Raw genomic sequence first — 22512 nt, forward strand, 5'->3', positions numbered from 1 at the left:
ATATCATCTGCATAGGCTGCAAGTTTAATGGTAGACTCCGTGGTCTGAAAGCCATGTATGGTGGGATTCTGGAGAAGCTTGGATAGAAAGGGTTCTAAAGCTAGGTTAAACAGGAAAGGTGAAAGGGGGTAGCCTTGGCGAACCCCCCTACCGAGATCAAAGTAGAAGGATATCTGACCATTAGCACAAACCGCAGCGCACGGGAGAGAATACAGTAGCGAAACTAATGAAATACATTTGGGGCCAAAGCCAAACCATCCGAGAGTATGGAAAAGATATGGCCATTCGACCCTGGCAAACGCCTTCTCGGCATCGAGGGCGATCGCTACAAGGGAGTGCTGTAAATTCAATGACTTTGATAGTATGTTAATTAAAAGTCTAGTGTTATCAGTGATGTACTGCCCTTTAACAAAACCAGATTGCTCTTTACCTAAAAGGTCAGGCAGCAGATGGTCCAACCGTATCGCCAGCGACTTAGCGAAGATTTTATAATCGATGTTCACAAGGGAGATGGGTCTGTAAATTTTTACAATGTTTAGCATCCTTCCCTTCTTTGGGTATCAAACAAATGTGTGCGTCAGAGAAGGTCCCTGAGGAGCTGCGTAGAGTGGCAAAAGTGTCTAGGAGGAAGTGCAGTTTTGGAATCAATAATTTTGAAAAGTGAAGATAAAATTCTACAGTAAAACCATCTGGTCCTGGGGCCTTGTTAAGTTTGAGACGCTGAAGCGCAGTGAGCAAATTTCTTCTGCGAAATGTCAGTCTCCAAGAGGGAAAGATCGAGAGGAAAGTGATCAGGTTTTCGAATAGTAAAGAAGAAGTGTGTGAGGGATTGGAGGGAGGGTTGAGTTTCAGAGGTGTAAAGAGTTTCGTAGAAACAGGAGAATGTAGTGAGGATATCAACATCTTTGTGCTGTAGGTTAGAGTTGGTATCGTAAATGGACTCCATGTTTTGCTTGTTGTGCCTGACCTTCAGATAATTGGCCAGAAGTTTCCCTGCTTTGTTCCTCCCACCGTAAAACTTAGCACTTGATTTTAGCAAATACAAGGTGGCGTCTTCCGTAGATTTCTCATTAAATTTCATTTTGGCAGCGACAAGAGCCGTCATACTATCTTTTGAGTGAGAAGTGTAATAGGCGTGTTCCAATCTCTTAATATCACAAAGAAGGCTTTCAGTGAGTTGACGTTCAGTCCTACGCTTCTTTGCGACATACCCAATAATAAAGTCACATGCTGCTGCTTTAAAAGCATCCCAAATGGTATGTTTCGGGATGGAAGGAGTATCATTAAGCAAAAACAAAATCATCGAAAGAAGAGGTGAAGGAAGCAGTAAATTTGGGATCCAGAAGGAGGGTATTGTTAAAGCGCCACCTTTTGGGCCCATTAGTCTTAGGGAGTACAGCACCTGTCCATGTAATACTGACCCTGAAACATGAAACCCAGGAGACGCTGATCGTCTGGATGTACCGGGAGCAACCGGAACGCTGACTCAATATCAGATTTTGCCATCAGCGCCCCGGGCCCCAGGCGATTCAAAATGGCCACGGCCTCATCGAAAGATGCGTACCGTACCGAACACATTTCCGGGTCTATCGCTTCGTTTACGGAAAGACCACGTGGGGCTGACAAATTATGTATCAGCCGAAACTCACCCGGGTCCTTCTTGGGGACCACTCCTAAAGGCGAACAGACAAAGTTAGCCACCGGGGGTAAACTAAACGGACCGGCGACTCGACCTCGAGTAACCTCCTTCCGGATCTTTTCCTGTACCACGGTCGTATGCTGCAAGACCGATATCTGATTTTTGCATTTTTCCACACCCTGAAAGTCCCCCACTGGGATGCGGAAACCATATGAAAACCCGTTCCGCAACACCCCAGCAGAAGCACGATCCGGGTATTCACTGAGCCAGGGAATCATTGCCAAGGTATCAATCGGGGTAGGTAAAGGCGCCCCTCGGACTATGTTAGACCTGTTTGGCACCTCCTCTACCCCCGTTATCACCCGTTTTGGCTCTGCACGTGTACTCAGGATGGGATGATTGCCCACACCCACTACATTCGTGTTTAAATTTGCACGATCCCTGGGGCCTAGTACATTTACCCCTGTTAAAATTCCAACAAACCCCCTTTTTACCTGTATTACTGGTAGGCCTCGAGTGATTGTCGGTACCCGTACCTGATCGAAAAGGCGTCCCCGCATACTGACGGGAGGATTCGCCCACATTACTCCCTACTAATGGCACTTTCAACATACCAGTCTCCTTCATTTTGGACCAGGACACAGAATCATAACAATCCCAAGTTAAGTTTTTATCATGTTCTTTTGCTTTTCTGAAAAGATTATCATAGCAAAACCAATGATTACCCTCGTGTGATACCGAGTACCCCATGATCCGTGACTGATAACTCGGCAATTCGGGTAGTAATTCGGGCCTCCGTTCTCCCAAGATCGATGTGAAAATTCCCCATGCCTTGCCCCAATTGCCAACGTTTTCATTAACCTTAAAGGCGGCCATCTTTGCGCGCCAAACACTCGGATGCATGAGATCCTTCTGACCTTTAACATGCTCCATCTCATAATGATCAGTAAGCAACGAGAAGATGTTTACATATTCCCCTGCCCATATCTTTTCTTTAATAGCTAAAGGAACATGCTGACCCAACCTCTCCCTTCAAGAGGGTGCCGACTCTTCCCTCGCAATCGGCAATGGCCGCTTACCTGAACTGGACGCTGTCTCTGCGACTAAAACCGTCCCCTGTGGCTTCTCTACGGCCGCAGCCGGCGTGGATACCTTCGCTGCTTCACGAGTTTCCCGCAGTTGCTTCATTAACACCTGCGCGTCGACAGCCGTGGCGCCCTCGCTACTTTTACCCAACCACGCTGCTACTTGTGCTGCCAGCTCGGGCGGCATATCTTCCCCGGACACGGGGGTGACCACCACGGGAATCGGATTCCCTTCCTCCGGCACAGGAGTGGGTGCTTCGAGCGGGACACTGGGACCCGGGGTATCTCCCCCAGCTGCTCCTCTCCTGGGCCTCTTGCCTTTTCCTCCCGGGGCCGTTCCCTCCAAAGGACGTTTCGGGCCCCCTTCCTCATTTTTATCCATCCGCCTCTTTAGGTCGGTCATCTCCTTCATGAGAACACGCAGCATCTGTTCGGTAGTCATTCGCATTCCCGCCTTCTTCGGCATTCTCCGACAGAGTATCTGTAAAACAAACGAGAAAGATTACAACGCTCAAAATTGGCTCTTCGTTCCGTCTCGAGCTCACGTGCAGCGAGGAGGTCAGCTTTAGAGCACAGGAACAAGAGGATGCTTTCTGGTCTTGTTCCTCCTTTTATCCGTCTTCAGGGCGGGCGTAAACCCGCCCCTGCCTGCCCCAAGGGCGTGGCCAGCCGCTTCAGTGTCTAGGCCAACCCACTCTAGGGCGGGAACAAGGCGCGCCCCGGCTACGCCGCTTCGGGCATACCAGCCGAGACTCGCCTCCCGCCCAAGATGGCTTCCCGGGGGGATCGTGGTACTCTGCCATACGTTCGGGGGGACCGATTGGTCGCCCCTTTCCACATGCTGCTGCTTTAAAAGCATCCCAAATGGTATGTTTCGGGATGGAAGGAGTATCATTAAGCAAAAACAAAATCATCGAAAGAAGAGGTGAAGGAAGCAGTAAATTTGGGATCCAGAAGGAGGGTATTGTTAAAGCGCCACCTTTTGGGCCCATTAGTCTTAGGGAGTACAGCAACGTTAATTAGAACAAGGGCAGGATCCGATTATAAAATCGGGCCAATTTCTGCAACAGTAAGTGTTTGAGCAAGAGTGTGAGACACAAAAATATAGTCAATACGTGATTGAGACCGGTGTGAAGGAGAGTAAAAAGTAAACTCCTGTAGAGTTGGATTACAAAGTCGCCAAGCGTCCACTAGCTTATGTTGGGAGATGGCTTGAGTAAAAAGTCTATTTGATTTTTGGGGAATATAAGTGGCATCGGAAATTCCTATCAAGAAAAGGATCTAGGGGTTGATTGCAATTACCAGCAAGTATGAGATTTTCAGCCATAAATTGAGTGATATACCGAGAACACTTAGCCCAAAAATGGGGTTCACCATTAGTGGGAGGATAGACATTAAGGGGAGAGATTGGAACACCTCTCAGAGATAGTCTGATATGTGCCTATCTGCCATCAGTATCCGACTCTTGAGAAATGACTGTGAGAGGAAGAGATCTACGACATAAAATTGCAACACCATTACGTTTACCATCACCGTGTGAATAGAAAACCTCACCCACCCAACCTCTCTTAAGCTTTGCAGACTCTGTATCAGAAAGGTGGGTTTCCTGGAGGAACGCCACATCGACATTCAATTTGGCTAGGTGTGACAAAATTCTTTGACACTTAATTGGGGAACTAATACCCTTAACATTCCATGAAACTATATTCAATGACATATTATATAAAATAATCCATATGAAACATAATAGGCAAAATCAGGATAAAAACTCATGAATAGAAATGGAAGGAGAAAGGAAAGATTCGCAGTAGAAATTGAGAAAAGAGAGAGAAAGAGAAGACGAGTGAGAATGTAACAATATGCAGGTAGAGGGAGCAAAGTGGAGCTGAGAAGTAGACTCAAAAGGATCAAATTGTTAAGAGAGAAAGCATAAAGGTAAGTACAACCTGAAAATAAAGAGGTATCGTTTCTGTACCAACAAGGAAATTGAAACACAAGAGGAGGGGTAAAGAACAAAAAAGGGGAGGAGAGGAAGAAACGAAGGAAGAACATACCTACAAAAGGAGAAAACGAGAAGGAGCTGGGGGGGATGGGACCACATGGCAAGGTAACACATCCAAGGTCAGCTAGGCAGGTAACCAGATAGACATCATCAGACGGGGAAGGATTCCTGTGGAAGCAAAGAGGGGAGACACAAGATTAAATTACAAACATAGGTCAGAAGAACATGAACAATTAACAACAATACTACTTAAGGGAAGTAACAGTCGGAAAAGTGAACATTGTGGAAAGGTAAAACGTGATCAAATGCAAGAACATCATGAAAAACAAGCAAGACTTCAACTCAGCCAGGGAAAGAAGAGGAAGGTCCAGAGGAGTCCATGGCAGTGTTCTTATGTGCGTTGATGGAGCTTTGCAGTCACACCGGATCCTCATAGGTAATTGTCATGTTATTGTAGGTGACTTTAAACAAACATGGGTGATAAAGCTATATCTAGCACCCATGGAACGAAGGTCATCTCTCATGCCTAGGAAGGACTTTCGACGATTCACAGTCGCCTTTGCATAGTCCTGAGCGAAGAACAGAGAGGAGCCAGACCATGTTAATTTAGGTGAAGCCTTGGCAGCTGCTAGAACCTTCAAAAGGTCAGTGTACTCCAGAAAATAGAGAATAACGCCTCTTGGTCATTGTGATGTGGAAGCAGGAGTAGGTGGGTGGCCTAGCCGATGAGCGCGCTGAAAGTTGAGATTAGTGCCTTCTGGTAATTGGAGTAATTTAGGGAGGAAAGATTTAAAAAAAGCAAGTGAGTCAGAGCCCTCAAGACCTTCTGCCAAGCCATAAATACGGAGGTTATTCTGCCTGTTCCTATTTTCAACTCTTCTACCTGTCTCTGGAGTGTGCCAACCTGTGCAGTTAGATGAGAGACCGTGGAACGGGTTTCTTGAAATGATGCAATGGATTGTTCAACTGAGCAGACTCTTGTATCAATTTGTGACCAATTGTCTGTAAGAGCTTGAAGTTTGACATTGGTTTCCTCCATAAATGGGCGTAGGGTCCTGATTTCCTCCAGGAAAGGACGAAAGGATCTTGTCTCTTCCAGCAAAAGTTCCATTGAGACAGGCGGAGATTGTTTGAGCGGCATAGGAGGATCTTTTTTCAGTATTTTGGTGTTGGTTTTCCCCGGAGTTGGTTGAGATGGTTCGATGGCTGTGTCCTAGCCGGATGAGGTGAGGGAATTCTCTAATTCAGAAAAAGCAGGGAATACTTTGGAATTTTTCATGAAGGCAACCTTTGTTGGAGTTGCAAGAGGTAGGCGCGACATAGATTTGAGCCGTCCCATAGAGAAGCAAACTAGAGTAGAACAGCCACGCGGTGTGCGCTATCTGCGCAAGAGGATGGACAATGTCACAGGGAGGCACAAGATAAATAAAAAGAAAGCCCCTGAAGAGGGGAGGAAGGCACTGTTGTCGGTGAAGGAGGTCACTCCTGAGAAGTACCATGCACAGGGTACAGACAGGCGGTTGACAGGGTGAAAACTGAGTTTAAAAGATGAAAGCTATGTCACCAAGCTGAGCCGTATGAAGCTGTTGATGAAAACGTGTCCAGTACTAAACATCCTGAAATGAACACAAAAAACATACAATGGAGGAAATTAGCACCTCTCAGGCAAAAAGATGTGCAATTCACCAGAAGACTGAGAAAAGAGAAGTGGCTCAAGGGATGCTTTCTGTCAGTTAGGAGTAGAACGCCCCAAGTACAATCAAAGTACGCAGAGAGGTACAGTGCAGCCATTCATGCACCTGAGATAACCAGAGTCTTATCAAACATAAACTCCAAGGTAAAGGCACCTCACCATGCTGATAGTCGAAGTCGTCACTCATTGCGACGTTAGCAGGGTAAGACACAGCATCATCCAGCAGTACTTGGGAGAGAAGCAGATGCTATTGGCGTATAATCATCAGAAGCAAAAGAGGAAGGTATTTGAAGAGGCACAAAATGGCGGATGAAAATAATGATGAGGTGGTGATGGTTTGCTGTGTTTCTAAGGCGGTGAGCGAAAGCAGAAGTTGCAAAAACAGTTGTAGGGCAGAATATTATAAAAGAAGGCAAGGCCTGGTTGAGGTTGAGTTGAGGTCCCGTCAAGCAGGAAACTCATTCTGCGAGTGTAGAAGGTGGAGTGCGTAAAACTCACTGTGGCGAAATTAACTGCTCTGGAGCCAGGAAAAGCAGTTCCGAATGCCTCAACGGTGCCATGGGATGTTCAGACACAATAGCATGCCGTCCAAGCAGGGGAAGACGGTCCGCAATCGGTGTGTCTCCGGAAGCTTCAGCGGAGCTTTACTCGAGTGCCGCCATTGCCGTCGGGCACCAAGCCACATCCCCAAGAGGAAAACACTTAAGAGTATTTATCATTTTTTCTAACTAATGAAATTTAGAATATAGGTTAAGGAAACATCTTGAACATAAACACCTGTCATTATTATATACTGCATATTTCAGTGGATGGAATTCATCATGGTCAATGATTGTTCCATTGTCTACTTGTGATTCTTGGGCAGTCCTCCATGCCCAAAGAATTGATGGACATGTCATCTCCATGTCACAGAGTGTATTAATTAGATAGAGTCAGTATAATACTGGTGAGACTGGAGGAAGTCCACCATCATCATGTCAATAGCATCACAAGGTCTGGATCACCATAGTAGCTTCACTACAGTCATACTTTGAGGCTAGTTGGGAACCGGGGGCTATCATCTCCTTTTTAGGTCTCTCCCAAGCAGCGCGTATGCGCTACATGGGAGAGAGACCTAATGCCATCGGCACAGCTATGGGACCAAACACATGCACGCATTGCATTGCTTGCAATGGCAACAAGTGCACGTTGGGCGATTTCCTTGTGGGATCGTGCAGTGCCATATGGTGGCGCCATATGGTCGGATGCTCCCGCCAGGGAATCGCGCAGGCCCTCTCCCCTGCTGCCGCGCGAGGCGCATGCTTGTTCAAAGAAAGCATCGCCCACTGCTACTGTTGACACTGGTGCCAGCTGTCTATGGGCAGGCAGACTACCGACCTCCCACCACCGGTCATAACCCGTACTTTTGGCTGACATGAAAGCTCAAGTTGCTATGTGTACGACATATAAAACCAACTTTATTCTTTGCAATTAAGGAGTTTTCACAAATATCAGGATTTGCATTAGTTTGAAGCATATTATTCCCATCCTTCATACAAAAGGTTTGGTTAAGCCACAAAGAAAAAGGTAGGCTGGGAGCCTTGCCTCATCTAGATTTTCGCCACATTCTAGAATGTGTAGTTGTGGTTATAAACACTAAAAGTAAGTTCTAGTATTCATTAAAAAAAACAAAGGCTCGTTCTGCAAGCATGCCACGAGTCGACCACTTTTTTTAGCTCACATTAGTCTCACTCAAGAAGCATGCAAACATCACACTATGCCACTGTTAACAGTGAAATGAGGATGCTGGAGAAGACAGGACTGAATGGCGCGCTCAATGGAGGCAGGCTGCGGGGGCAGTCAGTGGTTGTGTGACCGCCCAGCCACAGTCTAACTGAGTCTCATTGGTCGCTGAGAGCGGGCACAGTAAGAGCCTCCTGGTGCTGGACTCTGGTATGACGGGAATCTGCTGTTTTACACACTACAGCTTGGTCTAGGCCCTGGGCAATGGCAGTTCAGGACTGTGGTTCCGGCCTGATGTTTGATCAGGTGTCTGGGTGTTATAACTTATGGCTTGCCTTTGTTTGACTGATAAACTGACGGGTTCCACTTCCTGACGAAAGTCACGCGCTTGAGGACAGCGTGGTATTACGAGAGCAGAGTTGGTGTTGCCGCAATTATCAGGAAAGCAGCTGGGCCCATGGCACGTGCTCAAGCTGCTTGCGCCACCCCTTTCTTGAATCATTCGATATGAGCTACACCTGTCCTCATTGGGAGTGCAGCTGCGGCCCAGAGAACCTACAGATAAGCTCACCGGGCGCGGGGTACTCTACACGTTCCACATCGCTGCCATACTGTAGTCCCCCTCAGGCCAACGTGGTGGCGCGGTTTGTCTTACAGATAAATGGAGCATATTTATTAACAAGTCAGAACAATGGGCTGCTCCTATCATACAAAAGATGTGCCCGACACCTAGCTCCCTCCAGGTGGGACAAGGCCTCTAGGATCCACTGATGGAAAGCCATTAGCACTGGCTTTGCAGAGCACTAGAGTAGGGAGGACATCTGGAGAGTTAGGGGGGAGCGGAGCTGAAGAGGGCCAGTGAGGGAGTTTCTCAGGTTCTGTGCACTCCATGAAAGGGTTGGAGGTGGTGTGGGGGGAGGACAACAGTATTGCCAGGGACTACCGAACATCCCCCTCCCCCGCCATGTGTTTAACCAATATTTATGAGGAAATATAAATTTTTGGTCAAGTTATGTTCCCTATCGTGTACCCCACCGTCTCCATGTACGAGCTTAAAGTGCATGTAACTTCCCTCCTGTGCCAGCTATGAAGACGCAAATACATTTGCGTCCAACGTTAACATGTCCTCTTTCAGACCCATCCAGAATGGGTTGAATAGTCCGTTCCTAAGTATGCCATGCCAACGTCTTTTTGTGGTGTACTTTACACGTTTTTCAGCTCTGGCGAAGCAGGCCCTGGAAATCTGCCATCGAGCCTTTTTCTGCTCTCTGACTCTGAAAGGCCTCAGCCCAGGCTGTCTCTGTACCCGTGACCTCTGCCTTACTCCTTGCGCGGCTCACCGCGTTTAGCTCAGCCTCCTGCCTGCCAAGACTGAATTCAACCTTCAAGTTATCTGTTTCCCTCTCCGAAAATGCATTCCTGCCTACTAGTTTAAGTAAACATTCCCCCAGCTGCAGAGCGAAGGGCCTGGCCTTACTGTCTCCGTGCAAGTGATTCATAGCCCCTGTTACCATGGAAGGCCCATGCCCCCCTCGCATCTCCTGCAGACACTTAGACGCTTATACATGCACTCACAGTCAGTATAGAATAGCTTCTGCCCCAGAGACCTTTCCGCCCAGATAGTATGGTTCCCAAACATCAGATATCAGATATGATAGAAGTACGAGTTGATCTGACATGCCAGACTTCTGTCTCTTTCCGCCACTGTAAATGTCAAGTCCCCTGCACCCTCCAGTTTCACGTCAATCACACGTCATGCAGCTGCGCGCGCATTCAGGCCTCAGATTTCTGCTGACATTGCAAGATTCTGCTTTTTGTTGCCACCCACTTATGACACCTACTTATGACGTTTCTAACACACACCTCTATGTTCACGCCTAGTTCACGCCTTCTAGTTACGTATTATTACCACGTGTGTGTTTTATCTTGTTTCTCTCAGCTGTAATGCCTACTATATTGGTTTCTATAATGTAACTCAAGTATATAAGCTATGTATTGTCAATAAAATATTGCTCTATCCCTTCCTGCACCCCAGTGGTGGCAGGAACAAGATATCCGGTCATGACCATTCCTTTTTAAGGAATAAAACCCCTAAGAACTCTAACACCACGGACTCTGCCTTTTTCTTTCCGACTTGAATTATTATTGATTAAGTACTTACCTGCATAGAAATTACGACGGTAAATCAAATATTTACCACATTATTTTGGCGCCCGAATAGGGACCCCTCCCCCACCTCACGCGCCGGTTGGTGCGTTGCAAGCTCTGTCCCCTGCCATCAGTTAGACGGAAACTACGCGTACTGGCAGGATTTCCTGTATCTCCCTCTGGCCCACGGAGGCGACGAAGACTGCAATCAGCACCCAGACGAGGCGGTGAGGAGCGCGGAGGATCCCGACCAGAGCCTAGCCGAAAGAAGCAAGGTCCGAGGTGTCAAGAGGCCTGCCAGTTTTCCGAAGTATCCACGTGTCGAGTCGAGTCGAGTCCGGTCCAGTCCAGTCGAGTTTTCCGAGGCCTTCTGTTTTCCGTGCTTCCCGGTGAGTACCATTGCTGGGACGTATCTAGACGGGTTTGGGTACACAAGTCCGGTCTGCACTGTTTTAGACAGTGTATCTGTACTGTTTAGCAGTATATCCGATGATTCAAGTTCTTGCACTATTCTCAGCAGTGCATCTGTGCTGTTTAGCAGTACATCCGGTATAGGGGGTAGTAATAGGTGTTTTTAAATGTTTTTTTGTGATTAATGTCATTGTATGAGTGACTGTTTTTATGTGCATTATTGTGTTCTTGTGTAACTAGCTGTATTCAGTATTAAATAGCAAGGATTGAGCATTCAGTATTAAGTAAACAAGATGCCGTTTTTCAACAAGTTAAAGCAGATAGGAACTAGGAAAGGGATACTAGAAGAAGAAATTCCTATCCCCCCTAGGGACACTCCTGGAAATTTCATGTACCATAAACATGGCATAGACGCCATACTGTATCTAGATTTATGGGCCGATTATACTAAGCATCTAGACGAAAGACACAGATGGCTCGCTACTGTAACATGGGATGCCGAGTGCATCATGAAGGTAGAAGAAGCACTATGGAAAAAGAAAGCCAGACAATCTCAGAAAGACGCCATAGAATTTTGGCGTAAGGAATCACATAAGCGTGCTCAAAAAGCACTCCGTAGAGAAGACAGACTTAAAGAATCAGATAAAGCCCAAGAAAACGAATTAGTTACTGAGGGGATTCGAGTAAAATCAGAGCAAATAGACCGCGCACGAAACAATCTCGTAAATGGCATGTATCTAGTGGCTGAGGGTTCGCCTGAGGCCACTTCAGAAATACCGAAAAATCTGCCGTCACCATTGGTCCCAACTAAAGTAACTCACAGAACCACTAAAGACATATTCCTGAATTCCTATCTAGAGGATGTAGCACCCGCTTACACCAATCTGCCTATCCGCGTCCCGCCTACTGACGGTGACGGGGGTGGCAACCTGCCTCCAGACCATATCCCTCCATTACCGCAACCAGGTTTCCCCGTTCGACAGCCCATCGTTCCTCCACCTCCACCACTTCCCGCACCTAAAACTAATATACCAAAACCGCTTCTACCTGATCCTACTAAAAGACAAATTCAAGTACCGATACAGACTCCACAGAGGGAGAATGTCCAAGCCTCCGCCTCAGGAGGCGCGACAGGGGGAAACCAGACCCCGCCACCAACCCACAGATTACACCTTAGGGATATGCAGAACCCTCTTAGGCTCAAATCACCCCGCCTCAACATACTCAAAGAACCGCTTTCAGTTTGCAGATATGATCCAGTACCCGGCAAAGACGATAGAATGATGATAGCATCGCTACGCTTAGGACAAGCTACAGATTACCTAATATTATTCGCAGGAATGAAAGAATACCTAGATAGAATATACAATTTTGTCCGAACTGGGGAAGACCCTGACAGTATTAAGGAGGCCATGGCACATCAGAAAGTTGACACTCAAGCATATATACTACGCTTTTTCATAAACTGCCTAATAAGAGAACGAGACAGGCCTGAGACAGAACAGGATGAATTAGATGGACTCAACAAGTGGGGTCAAAATATATCTGAAGGAAAACATGATAAAGGGGGTTGCATAGCCAGTATGTACAGAAAAATAAGAAAAACAGTGATAGAAATACACGAAAAAGAGAAAGAAAAAGCTTCCTCCGAGGAGGAGGAGGAACCTGAAGAACCAGAAAAGACTGCAGATACGATAGCATATGTAGGTAAGGGAACTTACCTTAGGAAAGGCATTCGTCCAGAAAGCAAGAGAGTTTTTCTCTCTGGCATAACAAAACCGAATTCTCCCGAACATCAGTTTCAAGAGACTGATAAAATGCTTCGAGAACGAATGGGGTACCATGTACTCAATTCTATGGATGAACAAGAACTAGCCCGGTCAGCAGTGCTATGGGCTGACAATCCGAACATCTACAATGATGACACCATAGCGCAGACATTCCTGAACCTTTCCCCAGACGAGCAGAAATTAGCAGGTGTATACATGATTCAGCACCTTCTCACGTTATTCAGATATCAACATTCTGACCCAGGTCCCTTACACGATACACTAGAAGCACTACTCATGGATAGATGGAGAGGCCTAAGTACCAAGTTAATTCAAATAATTCTAGAACAACGGCATAGATATAACACGTTCTTAAGTTCCGAATACGTTCCCGCTCCTCCCCCAGAAAGAAAAATGTATCACATGGAGCGTCTGCATGGCATTGAAAGTCAGAACCCCTTACGAGAAGTACATCTAGTCATGGGTACCGACAATAATCTGAAACGTGTGTATGTACACACACCTCTGACCAAGTTAGAACTATTGGAAATGAAGAAACTAGTACTGTGTCACGATAAAGACCCTGCTGGTTTTCACAGAGAACTTAAAGACATGTTATTGATGGGGGATTATACATATGAAGATATCATGAAAATGTTAAAGGTACTGCTGCCCACGGGCATCTACGAGAAACTCAAGGAAAAAGAATGGGAAGTGGGAGACAAAAAGATTGTATGGGCAGAAATAGAAGAAGAGGAGGAAAAACGTACCCCAGGGCTAGGCCTTGGGGAGAAAACTAAAGCATTACCAGGTCTGATAGTACAGGTTCTCCCAAGATTACTGACAACTAGAAAGGAAGATTGGGACGCAATCTCAGCATGTAAACAGAAACCCGATGAAGATACTAGTGACTTCTATTCAAGATTCGAGAAATGTTTCATTATTAATAGTGGTCTTAAACCAAGTAGCGAGTCGTACCCGCATCTTTTTGTATCAAAGTTAGTGGAGAATTCCCTGTTAGCGGTTAAAAACCGTGTATACAAGGTTGAGAGTACATGGCAGGCAAATACGCCATCCCAGATGTTACAGATGTTACAATATCATCAGAACAGAATTAGAGAAGAACAGGATCAGGAACAGAAACGCATGAAAGACACGAAAATGAAAATGTTAGTAGCCCAGTCGGTTCCAGCCGACGGTCAGAGAAAGGGTACGACCCAGACAGGTCACGCCACAGCTCCCGTTAAAGGGACATGCAATTATTGTAAGCAGCCAGGTCACTACGTACATGAATGCCCAGTCCTGAAACATAATATAGCGACAGGTAAAACTAAGGAAAGACCGCATCCGCCTAGACAAGACCATAGTCAGCATCAGTCTTCACAGAATACACAGCCTATGCATGTGTCACCACATGCAGCACAGACAGTAGCGGTACCACAGAGACAGTCACAGCCACAGCCCATTGCCGCGACTCAACAAGTCTTGCAGCAGATGTACCAGTATGCCCAATCTGATTACCCCGATTATCCACGATACACATGAAACAGCTTGGAGAGGGAGGGTGGCTTGCCTCTTATTGAAATTCCTGTAGATCAAGAGGGTCCTTATGTACACAGTCAAGTATTGGGAAAAGACAGAAAGTTTTTAATTGACACAGGGGCAAGTCGCACCACAATCAGCCATGATGAAGTCCCAGGGGCACCCCTCTTAGGCTCACAGAATGTTTCCCTTGGTTTTTCAGGACAGCCTATTGTAAATGAGGTATCGAAACCCGTTCCCCAGTATGCATTCCTAGCTAAACCACTGATTCAGTTAACAACACAGGAGGCAGCGACTTCGACTGCCCTCCCTTGGACTCAGGAACATACGCAGGCTTTTGAAGAATTAAAGAAAGCTTTATGTCAAGCACCAGTTCTAGCGACACCATGTTACAGCAAACCTTTTACACTTTTTGTTACAGAACGTGACGGTACAGCATTGTCTGTCCTCACTCAAGACCAAGCAGGTTCACATAAGCCTTGCGCCTATTTTTCAAGTACATTGGATTCAGTAGCCCAGGAACTCCCTGCGTGCTTAAAGTCAGCAGCAGCAACAGCGCTCGCAATCAGACAGAGCGACTCAATTGTTTTAGGACATCAATTAACAGTACAAGTTCCACATTCTGTAGAGGTTCTTTTAAACAGAACTCAGACTCAGCACTTGACTATAGCACGACTGACAGGTTATGAATTGACATTATTCCAGCCACACATAGAAATCAGACGCTGCAGCATTCTGAATCCCGCAACATTATTACCTACAATTATGACAGATCCAGCCCCGCATGATTGTATAGAGATCATTAATGCAGTAACAAAGCCTCGACGAGACTTAACAGATGTCCCACTGACAAACCCAGACCTGACACTTTACGTGGATGGTTCATGCATGAGAACAAGTACAGGAGAATTAGTGGCCGCGTATGCAGTAACCACTGAAACTGAAGTTAAAGAAACACATCGTATTGACACACTGTCTACTCAAGCGGCGGAGCTCATCGCTCTGACCCGAGCTTGTATACTAGCCAAGAACAGAAATGTTAACATATACACTGATTCCCGTTATGCGTTCGGAGTCGTACACGACTTCGGAATGCTATGGTAAGAACGAGGTTTCTTGACCTCTCATGGTGCCAAGATACAACACGGTCCCCTCATTCAAGCACTGTTAGAAGCAATACATCTGCCTTCGGGCACATCAGTCATGAAGTGTAAAGCACATACTAAAGTTACAGATTCTGTTTCCCAGGGTAACGACCTGGCAGATCAGACAGCAAAACATACAGCATTGACTCACACCCAGACTACCGATGTGACAAAGAAAATAGTACCAACACAGTGTATGACAGTCAGGGATCCCACCCTAGATATAATCGATATCCAGACACATGCTACTTCAGATGAGATAAAGAAGTGGACTGAACTAGGAGGGATCCAGACAAATCTACATGGTTTCTCCCTGACTCAATGGTTCAAATCATGATAAATACAGCACATAGTCCGGCACATCTAGGAGAGAAAGCTATGTTAGACAGTTTACAGAATCTCTGGTACAACAAACACTTACGAGCAGCAGCAAAACAGAAAGTGCGTACTTGCATGATCTGTTGTCAGTTCAATCCAGGTAAAAGCGTTCCTGTAGAGCAAGGTGGATTTCATCCTCCCGATCACCCTTTTGAAGTCCTCCAGATGGATTATCCAGATGGACCGTTGTCGAGGATTCAAATATGTCCTCGTAGTTGTTTGTGCACTTTCCCGTTGGACCGAAGCATACCCAGTCTCAGATTACACTGCCCCGACCACTGCCAGGTAGCTGGTTCGAGAATTCTTCCCACGATACGGCTTGCCTCGTGTCGTGTACTCAGATAACGGACAGCCGTTTTCATCCGAACTCATGAAGCATGTCTCCCTTCTGCTAGGATATCAGTGGAGATTCCATTGTGTCCGATATCCCAAAGCTGCAGGCCTTGTAGAAAGGCATAACCAGACACTAAAGACCCGCCTTGCCAAAGTTTGTAAAGAGAAAGGGGTCGACTGGATAGTCGCCCTGCCAGTTGCATTATTCTACATGAGAATGGTTGCCCATTCGAGATCAGGACTATCCCCGTACGAAGTGGTCTTTGGCAGACCACCGAATATGTGGGGGACGCCCATGCCTAGGAAAATTACTGATGTCGATTGTAATATGCTGACAGATTACCTTGCCTCCTTGATGTCTGCACTCCAATCATGTCGTTCACAGGTTGCCGCAGCCTTCCCTGACAACACTGATGTAAAACCGCACGATGTCCGACCAGGTGACACCGTCCTAATAAGGAACTTTGACAGGAAAAGTCCGCTGGAGCCCCGCTGGAAAGAGCCGAAGACCGTTCTTCTCACTACGAGGACAGCAATCAAGGTGGAAGGCAGAAAGGGGTGGATACATACGAGTCATATTAAAAAATGCAACGAACTGAAACCAGACCCTGACTCGTCCACCCCCTCCAAAGACTGTATCGAACCTAATGACTTTAAAGTTCCCGAACGAGAGAAAACTCCCCAAGAGGAGTATAAACTGAAGCTTCGATCTAGCAAGTCAGACAGTTTAATTGTTTAAGTCCTCCCCTAGGTGAATCGGTTAAATAGTTTCTGACATGTATCCCCTAGATCGAGATAGAGAGAGAGAGAGAGACAATTCAAGAAACGTGCATATTGCAAATCACTCCGCAGCCACTGTATAGTGACATTATTAATTATATTTTTTCTAAGTTTTCTGATTATTGTGGCGAGTATATTGCTTCCCATATACTACCCTATCTTCAAGCATGAACAATCTGCTTACAATGTTTCTGCTGAACATTCTTTTAGTACATTACCGCCTCACGAGTTGTCTTACAGACTCGCGCTGCGCAACAACACATTCATTAGCATGTGACATCACTCCCATCAGACGAGCAATGCTACAAACTGTTGGATATGTGGCCGACTCCCTCCCCATCAGAAATACAAGGGAGATCTGCCCCTCTTTCCGTACCCGTTCACTCATAATGGCTCCTGTGGTGCATGGTTCAGAATAATTAATTCTTTAGATCCTGATGTTGCTGTTTTCAAAGGGAGCTGGGTTTGGGGAAACTTGAACTTAGTTCTGCTTAATGCCTGTTACCCTGACAAGAAGGGACTTCCCACTAGAGTAGGAACTGATCTAGAAAATGAAGTATATGGATTAGGTAATTATACAATTAACCTTATGATTCTCACTGTTGAATCCGAAGCTGCACCAGTTCTCCCTGCTATGTCAGTACTACCAGTCACAGGCGACTTATGTGTCAGAAAGAAGGGTTCAGTACACTTAGGTCATAGTAAATGTACTACCGTGGTCGATTTCAGTGATCATGGCAAGTCCTCCTTTAAAGCTACCCGTCATTCCTACTTTGTTTGTGGCTATACCGCATACATACGCTTGCCTCCAGATTGGGATGGTACCTGTTACATTGCCTTTCTTCTGCCACCTGTTTTCCTAGCCCCTCCTGACTACCACAGAAATACAAACCTAGTAAAGAATAGACTCAGAAGAGATCTCCCGATTGTCGACTATACTGAAACGGCATGGGAGCAATACACAGATTTCAATAAAGGATTCTTTTTCTTCACAGGCCCCGTCCAAAACAGTAAATTAATACGTAGATTAACCAGAACACTCGAAGCAGTAGTACATGAAACTGCCTCCGCCCTAGGTAACTTGACGGAGGAGCAGTCTGCTATGCGGATTGTTGTCCTTCAGAATCGTCTCGTTATTGACGTCATCTTGGCAGATAGAGGTGGAGCCTGTAAGGTCATCGGGTCAAGTTGCTGTGTTTTCATTCCAGAAAACGCGCCAACTGTTTACAAAGCTATTACACGTCTTCATAAGATTGCAAGTTCGATACATCAGAATCCAGGCACCTGGACTTGGTCCGGTTGGTTCTGGACAACGTTAACCGCTTGGGGATGGAAGATCCTATCCTTCCTAGGCCTTGCCCTTGTCATAGTATTCAGTTGTTGCCTGTGCCTACAGTGTGGGCCAGCGATTTGTGGACTGTGCGCCACATCGTGCATTGAACATTCCAGTTTTCTCTCAAACCGACAACGGAAGAGAGACGAGCAAATGATGTTACAAGAACAGACTGATCGATTCATGAGGATCTAGATATCATGAAGGGTCCGTAGGGAACAAGGAGGGAATGAGGAAATATAAATTTTTGGTCAAGTTATGTTCCCTATCGTGTACCCCACCGTCTCCATGTACGAGCTTAAAGTGCATGTAACTTCCCTCCTGTGCCAGCTATGAAGACGCAAATACATTTGCGTCCAATGTTAACATGTCCTCTTTCAGACCCATCCAGAATGGGTTGAATACTCCGTTCCTAAGTATGCCATGCCAACGTCTTTTTGTGGTGTACTTTACACGTTTTTCAGCTCTGGCGAAGCAGGCCCTGGAAATCTGCCATCGAGCCTTTTTCTGCTCTCTGACTCTGAAAGGCCTCAGCCCAGGCTGTCTCTGTACCCGTGACCTCTGCCTTACTCCTTGCGCGGCTCACCGCGTTTAGCTCAGCCTGCTGCCTGCCAAGACTGAATTCAACCTTCAAGTTATCTGTTTCCCTCTCCGAAAATGCATTCCTGCCTACTAGTTTAAGTAAACATTCCCCCAGCTGCAGAGCGAAGGGCCTGGCCTTACTGTCTCCGTGCAAGTGATTCATAGCCCCTGTTACCATGGAAGGCCCATGCCCCCCTCGCATCTCCTGCAGACACTTAGACGCTTATACATGCACTCACAGTCAGTATAGAATAGCTTCTGCCCCAGAGACCTTTCCGCCCAGATAGTATGGTTCCCAAACATCAGATATCAGATATGATAGAAGTACGAGTTGATCTGACATGCCAGACTTCTGTCTCTTTCCGCCACTGTAAATGTCAAGTCCCCTGCACCCTCCAGTTTCACGTCAATCACACGTCATGCAGCTGCGCGCGCATTCAGGCCTCAGATTTCTGCTGACATTGCAAGATTCTGCTTTTTGTTGCCACCCATTTATGACACCTACTTATGACGTTTCTAACACACACCTCTATGTTCACGCCTAGTTCACGCCTTCGAGTTACGTATTATTACCACGTGTGTGTTTTATCTTGTTTCTCTCAGCTGTTACGCCTACTATATTGGTTTCTATAATGTAACTCAAGTATATAAGCTATGTATTGTCAATAAAATATTGCTCTATCCCTTCCTGCACCCCAGTGGTGGCAGGAACAAGATATCCGGTCATGACCATTCCCTTTTAAGGAATAAAACCCCTAAGAACTCTAACACCACGGACTCTGCCTTTTTCTTTCCGACTTGAGTTATTATTGATTAAGTACTTACCTGCATAGAAATTACGACGGTAAATCAAATATTTACCACAATTGTACCACAATTCAATTGTACATGTGAGAGGATTTCTTTGGAGGCGGGGATCGTACAACCCCTCAGCCATATTTATTAAAACATGAAATCAAATTTGAAATAAACAATATTTACACAATTCTTTACGCAGAAAACATACTTGACATTTGATTACAATCCATATGTACAGATATCAGATGGCTAACCTTAACATATTTCTAATACAAAGTATTTCCTATCCGAGTTTAATATCTGAATCATAATCATACATTAATGACTTTTTTGCGTATCCTATTTGGGCTTATGGCAAGGTTGCTAACTGGTGTCAGATCCTTATCAATTAGCCACGCCCTCCCATAGAAATGCACATGTGCAGAGGGCTGGTTTACCGAGAAGGTTCTTCGCCCCTCCCCGTTTACCCCCGTATGCTCCATGAATTCCATTAAGAAGGGGGCCCTTGCACTCTGCGCCGTTTAGTGACATCATTGTGCCCGTGCGGGTGGCCAACCAGCCTAAAGAAAACATGACTCCCCCCTCCCCGGCACCCATCCAGCCAACCTGATGTACCGCCCCTGTAGTTCTAGGAGAGACCACTTGTCCCGCCCCCTGGGCGACCCCATTCAAGAATGGCGCCGCCCTCTAAGGACCTTAAATTGACTGCTCACCAATCATGACCTTACCGCCTGACCAAGGAATAGCAATAAATACGACATTTGATGACCTACAAATGGGAAAAAGTACTAAGGAACATAAATAATCGTACGACACACCTGTCACACTGGGAAAAATCATATTAACAACCTTATGTTATGTTATGTTATGTTATGTGGTTTTGTAAAGCGCACAGCTGCCCCAGCAAAGGGGCGTCTCGGAGCTAATCCTGAAGCAAAAAACAGAGCTGAGATCAGGAAGAGAGAGACATATAAAGGTATTTTCAAGGGAATAAATGAGTGTTGATGGCTATCCTGAATTGAAGCAACTCCTCCATTTTCCGAATATGGACGGTTAGAGTGTTCCATAGTTTTGCTGCTAAGAAGCGGAAAGAACGTCCACCCGCTCTGCTACACTTGAACCGGGGGACCTCAACCAGGTACTGGCCAGCTGAATGTAGAGCCCACATGGGCACATACATGTTCAGTAAAGATCCCCGTAATTTTAGGGGTAGACAGTTTTCAGATTTTAAGTGAGATACATAAGGTCTTAAACTGTATCCGCTGAGCTACAGGAAGCCAGTGAAGTTTCCGGATATTAGCAGAAGTAGAACTAAAACGGGGTAGACCTACTAAGGCTCTAGCCGCCGCATTTTGAATGCGTGGCAGACGGGTAATTTCCGCCTTATTAGTACCTAGGAGCAGTGAACAGGCATAGTCCATTCTGGACAACACCGTAGATTGAACAATTAGCTGCCTAGTAGCAGAGTCAAAGAATTTCAGGACCACTTTCAGACTTCGTAGTATGCCAAAACAGGTGGCGGCAACTTTTTTCATTTGGGTGCCAAAACTTACAGCTGAGTCTAACCAGACTCCCAAGTTTTTCACTTCTGTCTTAGGTGTAGCAGCTTTCCCCAAAGTAGAAGGCCACCAGTGGTCTCCCCATAACTGAGTATTTCTGCTAACCAATGGCACCTCTGTCTTCGCGGTGTTAAGTTGTAAGCAGTTAGCTGTCATCCACTCTGCTACCGCGGCCAGACCTGCTTTGAACCTTACATGGTCCATGGTGATACCTTCCGAGAGGGCGACCACTAGCTGCGTGTCATCAGCGTACGACACGATGTTAAGGTCCCACGCTTTGGCGACAGCAGCCAGCGGCTGAACGTAAAGATTGAACAGGGTTGGGCTCAAAGCCAAGCCCTAAAGGATACCCTGCCCAATAGAGTACACCCTGGATAGGAAGGGAGGAGTGGAAACACAAAATGATCTGTCGGTCAGGAAAGACCTAAACAGGCATGGACCATATCCGTGATCTCTGCCTCTTCAAGCCAATGGAGCAGGATCTGGTGGTTGACAGTGTCAAAAGTGGCACTGAGATGTAGTAGGATCAGTGCCGCCGTTTGGCCATGGTCGAGAGTGGCCCGAAGATGGTCCGTCATAGCCAAGAGTGCCGTGTCCGTGCTAGGACTGGCACGGAACCCATGCTGAGTTTCATCCAGAGTGTCATTGGCATTTAAAGCGTTGGTAAGAATAGAGTTTACATGTAAATGTAAATGTAAATGTGTTGTATTTGTATAGCGCGAACAGTCACCCGTAAGTATCCCGGCGCTTGTACTCCTACCACAAGGGAACCCCTCCTGGCTTTTCCTTGTGAGGTGTCCACTCCTGGGCATCCCATGGTGAAACCAGGCATCCCTTGTGTATCGGGGGCCGTTGTGGAGACTAAGCAAGCTATTGCCCAGAGTTGCAGCGTGGGGCCCATGCTTAGATTCAGCACTGAGGCGAGAATATCCAGTCAGAGGAATTTAAGCCCGATCCCGCCGAGGCGGGAATCGAACCCTGGTCCCTGGCCAGCACTCTGCATCAAGGTCTGCCGCTCTAACCATTGAGCCACACTTCTCCACAGCCCAAGGTAGCAAAGAAATAGGCCTGAAGTTGTCGGGCTCCAGATGGTCTAAGGTGCGCTTTTTAGTTAATCTTCTCAAAGAGGCAGGAATAGGCCAATCTAGTAATCACAACAATGCCGCCACCTCTATAAGCCCTATTTATTAAAGTGATCGAATATTGAGGTGTAGTGCCAAGTTCGAAAAAGTCATCAGATCATCACTCATCCATGTTTCCGTAAGGAAAAGGATATCCGGTATTCATCCACTATGAGATCAAATATTTCCGCATGGTGTTTCGGTAACGATCTCACATTCAGCTGGAGCACCTTTAGTCGTTGCTGTGCAGGAGATGTACCAGAAGCTCCTATAGTAGTAGGAGTAGGGAGACTGAATTGATCACAAATACATGTTACCGGACCACTCATGGGATCAAGGTGGGCCCAGCAACCCTGGAGCTTAGAGGGGCGCAGACTAAGCAACTCATCTCTTGAGTAGAATCCATTACAATACAGTAACCATTGTCTGCTTTTAGGGGATGATGGGTGGGGAAAAAGATTAAAGCCTCTTA

This window comes from Lissotriton vulgaris, chromosome 2_2 (assembly GCF_964263255.1).
Source record: "Lissotriton vulgaris chromosome 2_2, aLisVul1.2, whole genome shotgun sequence".
In the NCBI taxonomy this organism is placed as follows: domain Eukaryota; kingdom Metazoa; phylum Chordata; class Amphibia; order Caudata; family Salamandridae; genus Lissotriton; species Lissotriton vulgaris.